Raw genomic sequence first — 13,637 nt, 5'->3', positions numbered from 1 at the left:
TCCCTGGTGGTTTGGTGATAAAAGAACCCACCTGCCATTGCAGGAACCATAATGAAATGTTGATTTGATCCCTGGGTCAGGAAAATCTTCTGGAGGACAGCATGGGAACCCACTCCATTATTCTTGCCTGGAGAATCTCATGGACAGAGCAGCCTAGCAGACTAGTTCATGGGGTCACAGAGTCAGACACGACTGAGCAACTTGGCAGGCTCACACACGAGTTCCCCAGTGATGTTGGTGCTGTGCTGGGGCCCACACTTTTGAGAACCTCTGGAGCAGGCCCCCATTCTCAACCTTGGCCGCACATTACATTCACTTGAGGAATTAAAAATATCTGTATGTTGATGCCTGGGTTCTACCAGTGGAGATTCTGATTGGATTGTTTGAGATACCTCAGGTATTGGCATTCATAAGAGGGGCCAAGTGATGGGGTAGTGTTTGAGAAATACTGGACTAGGTCACAGATTTAAAACTGAAAATCATTATGTCTTAAGCACTAAAGTTTATTTCTCGGGACTTCCCTGGCGGTCCAGTGGTTAGGACTTCCCCTTCCAGTGCAGGGAGTGCGTGTTCAATCCCCGACCAGGGAGCTAAGATCCCACAGGCCTCTCGGCCAAAACTAAAGCAATGCTGTAACAAATGCAGTAAAAACTTTAAAAATGGCCCATATCAAAAAAATGAAAATAATAAATTAGATGTGAATCTTAAAAAAAGTTAATTCCTCATCCTAGATGCAGGTTTGATCCCTGGGTCCAGAATATCCCCTGGAGGAGGACACGCCAATCTACTCCAGTATTCTTGTCTGGAGAATCCCATGGACAGAGAAGTCCATGGTGTCACAAAGAGTTCGACATGACTGAGCACACATGCATTCAAATAGGATGTGGAGAAGAGGGAAGCATTGCGGTCCACACTCCTTCAAGCACCCAGGCTGGTGTAGTCTCCACCATCAGGAACTAATGATCTCTGTTCCTGCAGCAGAGAAAGAAGTAGGCAGCTAGTTCTTCAGTGATTCAGCCAGAAGTGACTCAAAGTGGCTGAGCAGAAGTAGTCATGTGCCCTAACTGTGAGAAGCCTAGGAATACAGAGGAGCACGTGCCATTTGGGGAGCCGTAAGTTTCTCTGGCATGCTGATCGTTCCCTGGTGCAGTGAGATCTGATCCACATGTTCTAAAAAGTGGCTTCTCCATTGTTCCTTTTACAGTGACTTTTTTCTGTCATAAAATGCTTACTGTAGACTATTTTTATTTATGTATCACCATGCTGGGTCTTTGTCACTGATTTTGGGCTTCCTCTGGTTGTGGAGAGGTAGGGCTATTCTTCCTTGCAGTTCGTGGGCGCATGGGCTCTCGAGCACAGGCTCAACAGCTGTGGACACGGGCTTAGTTGCCCTGAGGCATGTGGAATTCTCTAGGACCAGGGATTGAACCAGGTGTTGCCTGTATTGGCAGGCGGATTCTGAACCACCAGGGAAGTCCCTCCATAGACAATGTAGAAGACACCAAGAAGTCTAAGGAAAAGAAATCCATATAGCCCACTACCTAGGGATAATGGGTTTTTGTTTCAGGTGTGTATCTTTCCAAGAATTTTAATTTTTTTCTACACACATTCTTTAACATGGTTACTTGTTTTAAAAGAATTATTTTGTAACCTGTTCTCTTAACATTTTCTCATTTTGTTAAAATTAAGTTAAATAAAATTATTTAAATACACTTTCTGTAGCATGCGTATACTAACATATAATTGGTCATTCCCTCCTACTTAGATACTTTGGTTATTTAAAAAAATCTTTTTAATTTAATTTTATTTTTTGGCCATGCCACTCAGCATGCAGGATTTTAGCTCCCCAACCAGAGAGGGAACTGTGTCTCCTGCAGTGGGAGTGCAGAACCACAACCACTGGACCACCAGGGAATTCCCCTCTCAGTTATTTCTTGTCAATAATGTAGTCCTTGCATGGACATCTTTACGAGTGACTTTCCTTCATCATTCTGGTCATTGGATAGATTTCTAGAAATAAGTGAACAGCTTTATTTTAACTATCTGTTGTTGTACAGAAACTGTCTCTACACTTCGAAACACGTATTTAGTGCAAGGCACTGGTGGAGAAATAATTGAACTTGGCTCTCACCTTCAAGTAGCTGAGTCTAGGTAGAGATACAACCAGCTCTAATTTCAAGAGAAAGATTACTCCAGTTATCTCTGTAAGTGGTTTCCCAGAAACCTTCCTTCTTAGGACCCACCAACACTTAAAAGATGAATTCAGTGCTCCCTGGAAGTTGAAGACAAGAGTTCTAATCAGGGCTTGCCCTCACAAGATGACATGACCTTGGGTGAGTTCTTTTCTAGGCTTCGGTTTTCTCATCTTTAAATGAGGTCATTGGATTAGGTTCCTTCTAATGGTGCTGTTCTATGCCCCTTAAATAGTTGAAGGGTGTGGGTGAGCATGAGTGTATACTTTCCTTTTTTAGGTGTCTAATTATGTCTAGCAATCTGGGACAGTTTCTATGGGACATGCTGGAAGGCATTGTGGTTGCCCAGCGTCCATTTCTGACTTTGGACTCTAGGATGATACCTTTGTACAAAACAAATTACTGATGAAGGAGCAGGGTCCAGGCTTTTCCCTCTTTTTCTTTTTTCTTTTTTTTTTTTTTTGCTGCACTGCTGAGCTTTTTCAGGGCCTTAGTTCCCCAACCAGGGGTTGAACCCATACCCCCCTGCAATGGAAGTACAGAGTTCTAGCCACTGAACCACCTGGGAATTGCAGAGTCCAAGCTTCTTGCAAAGAGGGATTGAGAAATGAAGAGCTTTTAAAAGGAGGAGCTTTTTAATGAGGAGTCATTTGGTTGATATTGGAAATGGCTATTAACGGTAACAATATAGCTCCCACCAGCTGTGTGCGAGGGATCTCCAAACTCATTACCTACCTCATTTCATTTAAAACTTTAAAAGCTCTGGGAGGTCAGTGTTTTTATCCCTATTTCACAGATAAGGAACTTGAAGCTCAAAGAGGAGACATGAACTGCTTTAGGGTGTTGCCCCAGGAAAAGTGAGGTCATGGTCAAATGCAAAGAAAAGCAAAATAAGCTAATTTTGGATTTTTGAGTCTGAAGGCTTAGGTCAAGTTCTAATAAGGGGATTTTATGAGATTTCTTTAGAAGGATATTTATGAGGATAAGAACTTTAACCTTCAGTTCAGTTCAGTCACTCAGTCATGTCTGACTCTTTGCAACCCCATGGACTACAGCATGCAAGGCTTCCCTGTCCATCACAAACTCCTGGAGTTTACTCAAACTCATGTCCTTTGAGTTGGTGATGCCATCCAGCCATCTCATCCTCTGTCATCCCCTTCTCCTGATGTCAATCTTTCCCAGTATTAGGGTCTTGTCAAATGAGTCAGTTCTTCTCATCAGGTGACCAAAGTACTGGAGCTTCAGCTTCAGCATGAGTCCTTCCAATGAATATTCAGGACTGATTTCCTTTAGGATGGACTAGTTGGATCTCCTTGCAGTCCCAGGGACTCTCAAGAGTCTTCTCCAACATCACAGTTCAAAAGCATCAATTCTTTGGCATTCAATTTTCTTTATAGTCCAACTCTCACATCCATACATGATTATTGGAAAAACCATAGCTTTGACTAGATGGACCTTTGTTGGCAAAGTAATGTCTCTGCTTTTTAATATGCTGTCTAGGTTGGTCATAGCTTTTCTTCCAAGGAGCAAGCATTTTTTAATTTCATGGCTGCAGTCACCATCTGCAGTGATTTTGGAGCCCCCCCCCCAAAAAAAATAAAGTCTCTCACTGTTTCCACTGTCTCCCCATCTATTTGCCATGAAGTGATGGGACCAGATGCCATGATCTTAGTTTTCTGAATGCTGAGTTTTAAGCCAATTTTTTCACTCTCCTCTTTTACTTTCATCAAGAGGCTCTTTAGTTTTTTGCTTTCTGCCATAAGGGTGGTTGTTATCTGCATATCTGAGGTTATTGATATTTCTCCTGGCAATCCTGATTCCAGCTTGTGCTTCCTCCAGCCCAGCGTTTCTCATAACGTACTCTACATATAAGTTAAATAAGCAGGGTGACAATATACAACCTTGATGTACTCCTTTCCCGATTTGGAACCAGTCTGTTGTTTCATGTCCAGTTCTGTTGCTTCTTTGACCTGCATACAGATTTCTCAAGAGGCAGGTCAGGTGGTCTGGTATTCCCATCTCTTTAAGAATTTTCCAGTTTCTTGTGATCTACACAGTCAAAGGCTTTGGCATAGTCAATAAAGCAGAAGTAGATGTTTTTCTGGAACTCTGATGATGATCCAACGGATGTTGGCAGTTTGATCTCTGGTTCCTCTGCCTTTTCTAAATCTATCTTGAACATCTGGAAGTTCATGTTTCATGTACTGTTGAACCCTGGCTTGCAGAATTTTGAGAATTACTTTACTATCATGTGAGATGAGCGCAATTGTCCGGTAGTTTGAACATTTTGGGGATTGCCTTTCTTTGGGATTGGAATGAAAAAGATAGGACACTCACTGAAAGATGAACTGCTCAGGTCGGTAGGTGCCCAATATGCTACTGGGGATCAGTGGAGAAATAACTCCAGAAAGAATGAAGAGACAGAGCCAAAGCAAAAACAACACCCAGTTGTGGATGGGACTGGTGCTGGAAGTAAAGTCCAATGCTGTAAAGAACAATATTGCACAGGAACCTGGAATGTTAGGTCCGTGAATCAAGTTAAATTGGAAGTGGTCAAACAGGAGATGGCAAGAGTGAACATTGACATTTTAGGAATCAGTGAACTAAAATGGACTGGAATGGGTGAATTTAACTCAGATGACCATTATATCTATTACTGTGGGCAAGAATCCCTTTGAAGAAATGGAGTAGCCATCATAATCAACAAGAGTTAGAAATGCAGTACTTGGATGCAATCTCAAAAACAACAGAATGATCTCTTGTTTCCAAAGGTTTAACCTTAGGTGTTGTGTTTATAAAGTAACTACTCCCCCACCCCCCCACAACCTTCTCTTAACTCCCGTTTTCTTAAAGATTTTTTTTTAACCATTTTTAAAGTCTTTCTTGAATTTGTTAAGTGTTTCTGTTGTTTGTATTCTGATTTTTTGGCATCATGGCATGTGGGATCTTAGCTCACGACCAGGGATGGAACCTGCACCCCCTGCATTTGAAGGCGGAGTCTTAACCTCCGGACCACCAGGGAAGTCCCTCCACTACATTTTTTTTTTTTCTGTCACAGGTGTGTATCTTTCCCCTCCTGCAATTTTATGTTTTCATTGGAATACTCCAGGATGAGCCACATAAGGCCTTGACCACAAAATCCTTGGAAAAAGTCTGCAGTTTCAAGTGCATTTTGCCTGTGGAAAATGTACACAAACTACTGCTCAGGATCCCTGGGCAGCCCACCATTCTTTAATTGGAGGATAATTGTTTTACAGTGTTGTATTGATTTCTGCCAGACATCAACATGAATCATCTGTAGGGTACACACATGTCCCCTCCCTCCTGAAACTCCCTCCCATCTCTCACCCCCATCCCACCCCCCTAGGTTGTCACAGAGCACTGAGTGCCAAAACTAAGCCACAGAGCAGCCAAATAAATAATAAAAAAACTAAAAAGGATACCCAACAAATGGGTAGATTTTCAGATAATGTGACAATGTAAAGGGAGAGATGTTTAGGAATAGAAGAATCCATCTTAGGGCTTTCCTGCCTGCAACGCAGGAGACCCAGGTACCACCCCTGGGTCAGGAAGATACCCTGAAGGAGGAAATGGCAACCCACTCCAGTATTCTTGCCTGGGAAATCCCATGGGGTTGAAAAGAGTCGAAGGCAACTGAGTGACTAACACTCTCATGGCCAGTTCCATCTAGGAGTCTGCCCCTTTGGGCCAACTCTGCTGAAAGAGTCTTGCTTGTACTACCGTCTTCACTTTTACCTCCCAAATTTTCTCAAAGGCTTCATGGTTTGCAAGGATGCAGGATAAAGGAAGCAAAAGTATGAGAGAGGTTTTTTACTATACAAGTTCTTGCCTTATGCGAGGCTCTTTACATACATTCTCATTTTATACAACACCTCTATGAAATGGGCACATTGTCATCACCATCTTTCAGAAGAGCAATCAGAAACTTGAGGCAACTTGTCCAAGATCACACAGCAAACGAAAAGGAGAGTCAGAATTATCTGGACTCCAGTGTTTACCTACTTAAGGACCCCTTTCTGGTCCAGAAAAAAAAGGCCTTTTTCTGGCTTGTGGATGTTAATTACATTCTGTGGAGGAGCATCCAGGCAGGATCAGAAATTCCGTTCTGCCTCCGATTGTTTGCATGCAAATTAGTGCTTAACTAGCTTCCTTTCAAGCTCAGGGCTGTGACTGCAAGCGGGACGGTTTTCCGGTTTTCCTTTGGCTTCCTTGGCTGCTACTCGGCCAGCATTGCCTCATTCTGTCTCAAGCACTGCTGCCTCCTGACCCCAGAAGAAGGGGTGAGAAGTGCTCAACCCTGCCTGGCAGGCCAGGAACTTCCCAGGGCAGTGACTCCAGCTTCGGTTCTCTGAAAAAGCGAGGGGGTTTTCTCAGAGAGGCTTTACCCAAGAGGAAGGAAAAATATGGCAACCGAGCTTCAGCTGACCTTAAAGCCCTGTGATCTTAGTCCCTGTCATTTAGTGAATTCTGAATATTACTCAGCTTCTCCATTGTGTAGCTGGAGGAAACGCTCGTGCTGTGTCGTCAGTGGGCAGTTTTCTCCCTGCTGAGTTTACTTTTTGTGTATTTTGTAGTTTCAGGATCAGATTGGGTGTCTGAGTGAAAAAAAGGTCAGAAGTTTTTTTTTTTTTTTTCTCCCCAGCCCCTCTCCAGGAGTTCCCCTCTGAATGATTTGGGCGAGTAAGTACAGATGATTGATGAGTAAGTACAGATGATTGATGCTCAGGGGAGAGAGGGACGGGATGAGGCTAAGGTCAAGTTCACACCAGAAAGGTTAAAGAGATCTGACTTGGTGCTTCTGAGAAGAATGGACAAGATTGAGGGGACCTGGGCTCTCTCGCTTGCTTGGAATGTAGGCAGCAAACACAGCAGGCACAGTGACAACCAGGAAATCGTTTGGCTGGTGAACTGGCTCATTAGGGAGCATGGGGTGGGTGCAGCTGGAAGGGACCTTGTGCCCTGATTGTATAAAGAGGGTGACTTGAGCGCCTTACAGAGAGACTGGGTTTTATCCTGGACTTAATGGCCATGATGGTGGGGGTGTGGGCATTGCAGATTTGCAAAGGAAGGGTCGTGATGAAAGCAGGGATGTAGAACAATCACTTCAGAAGTTGCAGGAGAGAGAGACAGGAAGCAGGGAGGCTAGTGAGGCCGAGGGCGATTTCATTCATAACAAGTCTTAGGAGCTGAGGCCCACACCGGGGAAGTGGCTGGGAGGCAGGAAGAGGAGGAGACAGAGGCCAGTCCCATGGAAGAGTGCAGAGCTGGAGTGTAGGCCGGGTAGGGGAAGCTGGACTCAGATACTTTCTAGGGGCTGCTTTGTGATCATTCAAGGAAAGGAGGTTTTGATTTAGAGGGGTGTATGCAGCGTTTTCTTTTCTGAAGTAAACTTTTCAGTGCCAATATAACATCTCTGCCTGAAAAGTACACACCTCCAGTCTACACCTGGATGAATCCACACAGTGAACACAATTGTGCAACCAGCATCCAGAATAGGTCACTGACCATGGCCAACACCCCAGCACCCTTCCCTCTGTGCCTCCTGCCTTTCCCTTTCTTTGTCTGCTGAGGAGACCACCATTCTGACTTCCCAGACCTTCAATTACATTTGCCTATCACTCCATGGTTGCGAAATCCATTTATAGGGTTGCATATAATTATAGTTCACTCAGTCCCAAAATTCCACTCTATAAATTTAGCAGCCAGTGGGAAGGTTCTGTATAGCACTGGGAACTCAGCTGGGTGCTCTGTGATGACCTAGAGGGGTAGGATGGGGGGAGTGGTGGAGGGAGGTCCAGAAGGGCGGGGATATATATTTATATATATACACATAGAGTTGATTCACAAAGTAGTACAGCAGAAACTAACACAACATTGTAAAAACAATTATCCTCCAACTAAAAGAAACTGAAGATGTAGAAATAAATGGACATAGATGTTCATAACCTGCTGTGAAAGAAAATTTTAGCATAATCCATTGAGTTCATCTGCTGTTGCCATGTAGACATTTGAGTCACTCCTCATTCGGAGACACCAGGACCAGGGCTTCTAGGAGCAGCCTCGTTTGTGTCTTTTCGTGCACACGGACACATGACCAGTGGACTAGCTGGGTCATGGGGCGTGTACGCATTCACTTTACACAGATGCTGCCAAACATGTCCTTGGGTTCTGACAGGTTGAATTTTAAGTGGCAGCTATGAATCAAGTTGGGAGACGGGGTTAAAACTGTAGATGAGAGATGAGTTTACATTTCGTGTCATGAAAGAAAGCCATAGAAACATGGTATTTTTTAAGATGCAACTCAAAGCCACTTTTGCCCTTGAGCAGCGTATTGGAGCTGTCAGGAGAGGGACCACACCCATCACAGCAAAGAGCTGCCAACAGTCTTTTTAGGTTCCTAGACTCTAAACTAGGGGTATCCCCAGGTCAAATTTCTTTGCCTACCCCCCCAGCCCTCTTCTGGAATATGTGGCTCCCCTCAATTTAAAAAAAAATTTTTTTTTTTTCTGAAAAGTTGGACTATTCCCTGGGTTTATGACATGTGCTTCATTGTACTAATCTGTCCCTCACAGTTCCATCTCTCCATTTGCATAACTGCTGTAATTTTTAACATTTCAAAAATTGTGCTGTGGGGGAGGGATGTGATGAGATCAGACAGTTTCTGCTACAGCTAGCTGCTAGCTGGGTGCCCACAGAGGACAGAGAGCTGGGGAGTCCAAACAAGCTCCAGAAGACACCACAGGGTCGGGCAGGAGACGTCTTCTCTCTCCAGGGAAACTCTGGCTTGTAGCCAAAAAAAAGGGGGGGATTTTCAAACTCCTTTGCATCTTAGGAAATTAAAAAAAAAAAGAGTTGTGTTCTGTACAACTAAATACTTATGTAGCCCAGATGTTAGCTGGAGGCCTCCCTACCCCATAAGAGCTCTGCAAAATCAGCTCCAACCTCTACCAACAGATTCCATGATCCACGAAAGTCAAAGTCCCTCCCTAGAATTGTTCCTAATGCCAGGGGACCTGCAGTTCGCAGGGCCAGGTTATCCTCTAAAGTTTTGTCATCCAAGGTGGGTCTGGAGACGGGCAGCATCGACATCCCCAGAGATCTTGTCAGATATGTGGACTCATCCTCCAATTAAAACAAATAATAAAATACCTTTTTAAGAAAAGAAAAGAAATGTGGACTCAGTCCCAGCCCTAATGCTTCGATCTGCTGGATCAGAAGGTCCCCAGGTGCTCTGTGTGCATGGTACAGTTTGAGAAGCACGGTTGTATGGGAAGAGAAAGGGCCCTGGAGTCTAACTGCATGTGCATGTGCATGCTCAGTTGCTTCAGTCATGTCCTATTCTTTGTGACCCCAGGGACCATAGCCTGCCAGGCTCCTCTATCCATGGGATTCTTCAGACAAGAACCCTGGAGTGGGTTGCCGTGCCCTCCTCCAGGGAGTCTTCCCAACCCAGGGATCGAATCCATATCTGTATCTCTTAAGCTTCCTGCATTGGCAGGGGAGTTCTTTACCACTAGCACCACCTGGGAAGCCCGGGAGTCTAACAGATCTGGGTTCAAATCCTACCTCTGCCATTTATTGCTAGGTGACCTTGACCATGTCACTGAATTTTCATTTCCTCCTGAAGAAAAAGAAGGAACATAGTGATTCCACCCTCAACACCACAGCATATGCAAGCCACCAAATTTCCAGTTGAGACAATGCACAAAGGCTGGCACATGGAGATCCTCCAGAAACATTCTCTACACTTCCCAGACTCACCCAGCCCCAGAAGCAAAGGCATGCCTCCCTCTCCCACATCACAAGGCTTCCAGTGGAAATGTTTTGGAGTGTGACCCAGAGATGCCCTCCTGCCTGACTTTAGCAAGGCATGTATCTGAGTTGTTCTGCAGATGGTGACAGACAGGCAGAGTTGCTCACATGTTCCAGCCCCCATACCCCCAACTCCTACCAGCTAGCTTGTCTTGGTCTGTAAGATTGGTGGAGGGACAAAGCTTTCCTTTCCTTAATCTACATATGGGTTAATCCAAGACTAGCATCATAATATGAATGCAAGTTGTCATGCTTCTATTTCCACTGTGTTTAAAATCTCCCAGGGACATCCCTCATGGTCCAGTGGCAAAGACTCCACCCTCCCAATGCAGGGGGCCCATGTTCAATCCCTGGTCAAGGAGCTAGATCCCACATGCCACAACTGAAGATCCTTCATGCCACAACAAAGATCAAAGATCCCGCGTGCTGCAGCTAAGCCCTGGCTCAGCCAAATAAGTAAAAAAAATAAAAATGTTCCAGTGACATCGCATGTTATACAGGCTAGGGGCCTATCCAGAGAGAAGGGAGAAGTGAGGCCTCAGAGAATGGCTTTGGTCTCTGTAACTTCTTCTTCAATCAGCGGGGCAGGAGGAATAATTTGACCCTGGCATCCCCAGTGGGAACTTATACTTAAGGAAAAAGAGGACAACATAAGGGCTAAAGATGCAAGTGGACCGTGGGAAGTCATGACAACACTTGCACTCTTGTGCTTGTTCAGTCGCTCAGTCGTGTCCAACTCTTTGCGATCCCGTGGACTGCAGCACACCAGGCTTCTCTGTGCTTCACCGTCTCTTGGAGTCTGCTCAGATTCATGTCCATTGAGTTGGTGATGTCATCCAATCATCTCATCCTCTGCACTTTTACTCCAACACAGTGCTAAATTAGGAGGATGTCAGTAACATGAGATGCATGTCATAATCAACGATGGTAAGTGTTACATATATAATTACAGTTCATCTTTACGTGCTTGGTAAAAGTGGAGAAGGGAATGACATCCTGGAGAAGGAAATGGCAACCCACTCCAGTGTTCATGCCTGGAAAATCCCATGAACAGAGGAGCCTGACATGCTGCAGTCCATGGGGTCGCCAAGAGTCCAATATAACTGAGTGACTAACTTTGTAAAAACTTTTCAGAATTTATTTCCTCCCTGGATTTAACAGGATGCTGGTAATTTCATTGTGTTTTGCTGCTGAAAATATGTATATGATGCCACCACCACTGGTAGTCTCCATACCCTCTGACTGTTGAAAGCTTCTTTGTTTTTGAGATATGGGGTGGCTGAATTCTGTCTGCCAGTTCACACTGAGTTTCAAAGATCTTTTTCAGGGACTTCCCTGATGGCTCAGTGGTGAGGAGTCCACCTCCCAATGCAGGATACACAGGTTCTACCCTTGATCTGGGAGGATCCCACATGTCACTGAGCAACTAAGACCATGCACCATAACTGTTAGGCCTGTGCTTTAGAGCCTGTGCTCCGCAACAAGAGCAGCCTCTGCAATGAGAAGCCCCAGGCACTGCAACTGGACCAAAGCCTGCACAACAACAAAGACCCAAGATAGCCAGAAATAAATAAAGCATTTTTTAAAAAAAAACACCTCAAAACAAAGATCTTTTCCAGGGAATACCCTGATGGTCCAGCAGTTAGGACTTTATGCTTTCACTGTGGAGGGCACGGGTTCAATCCCTGGGTAGGGAATTCAGTTCTCGCAAGCCGATGGCAGGGCCAGAAAGAAAAAAGAAAAAGATTTTCCCCAGATCTTCCCTCCCAGCACCTGTTCTGAAGTATTCTGATTCTGATGCAGGGCTTCTCAAACTATTCTGTGCACATGAAGCTCCTGGAAGGTCTTGTTGAAAATGCAGATTCTGACTCAGCAGGGGAATGGGGTGGGGCTGAGATTCCGGTGATGCAGGCAAAGCTGGTGTGAGGACCACTCTTGGAACATCTTGAAAAGGCCCCAGCATGACACTTCCCTCTCCTTAGTCTGCTGTCTGTCTCAACCATCCTTCAAGCCTCTGCTTCTTGGCCATCTGCTTCAGCTTTTTTTCTGGACCCTACCTTCTTGTCTTTTAAATTGTCCTCAACAGGGCCATCTTGCTCAAATCAAATTTCACTCAGGTTGACCAAAAAGATGTTCAGGAATGAAGTCAAAACAACTGGAGTTTCTCCCCAAGGAGGTCGAGGTGAGAAGAGAAAAGCTGGGAGTAACTGGACATAGAACACAGCCTATAGGAAAGGAGAGTCAGCAAGACACAGGTATGGTCCTGGGGTCAGGGGATCTGACAGTCTATAGGAAAGGAGAGTAAGATGTAAGTGTGGTCCTGGGGTCAGGGGATCTCAAGTGACCCAACTGCTTGAGGACTGGGAGGGCCCCAACGGTGAAATTCCAATCGTGTGACTGTGACTCAGCCTGCGCCGGTATGCACTTCTTTCACTCGCTGGTAACTGCTCTCTTTTCCTTGGAACTCAGTTCCTCACCTCCCAGTCCCTAGCTGGTTCCATGGAGACATGTGGCAAGTTCTGGCCACTGGTTTGTAAGTGGAAGTGATTGACCTGCCCCAGACCCTGCTGCTGCATTTACCTGCTGGCGTGAGACCCTCAGATGTTCTCCTCCCCTGCTTCCTTAACGAGAAGGCCATGTTGTCCAGTACAGCAGAGCAGGGCAATAAGCCTTTGTCAGCCTGTTTTCTTTATTTAAGTTTGTTTTTTTTCCCCCGATGTTGACCTTTTTGAAAGGAAATGACTACCCCAATCCAGTATTCTTTCCTGGGAAATCCCATGGTCAGAAGAGCCTGATGGGGTATACTACAGTCCATGAGGTTGCAAGGAGTCGGATGTCACAGAGTGCCTAAGCACACACAGAAATGGAGTCTAAAAGCCCTTTGGTGCTCAGAGGAGAGAAAAATGGGTGAAAAGGTGAAATGCAAGCATCCTCCCCATGCCCCCACCTGCCTCCCCATTCAATAATACAACCAGGATCTAATCCTTGAATAGGGTGGTAGAGAGGGGGCGGTAGACACAGACACGGGTTTGAGAGGATCCCAGAGCTGATTGCATCTTCCCAGGCTAGGACCTGGGAAAATCTCAGGCCCTTTAAGACCTGGCCCCAGTTCCCCAAAGCTAGTGACATATTAACATCCAGTCATAGGTAAGATGGGCTTCCCAGGTGGTGTTAGTGTTAAAGAATTCACCTGCCAATGCAGGAGACATAAAAGATCTGGGTTCCATTCCTGGATCAGGAAGATCCCATGGAGGAGGGCATGGCAACCCACTCCAGTATTCTTGCCTGGAGAATTCCATGGACAGAGGCGCCTAGAACTCTAGATCTAAGGGGTCGAAAAGAGTCGGGACATGACTGAGCGACTTAGCACACATGCATATGTAAGATATATGGTAACTGTTCCAGAAGCCTCAGTGTAGTTTTAAGCTTTCATAACTTCAGAAATATAAATTCAACAGGCGTATTGAAGAGGTCTTTTAAAGATGTAATGTTTTAAGTTTCATTTAATCATAAGGAATTTGTGATTTTTGAACAATAATTTTAAAGTTAGAAATTAGGGGTACAAAAAAAGTTTGGTCCCTCCTGCAGATGGTAAGCATTGACTGAAACAAA

The sequence above is a fragment of the Odocoileus virginianus genome, chromosome 16 (genome assembly GCF_023699985.2).
Source record: "Odocoileus virginianus isolate 20LAN1187 ecotype Illinois chromosome 16, Ovbor_1.2, whole genome shotgun sequence".
Lineage (NCBI taxonomy): Eukaryota > Metazoa > Chordata > Mammalia > Artiodactyla > Cervidae > Odocoileus > Odocoileus virginianus.
This window is presented reverse-complemented; position numbering follows the sequence as displayed.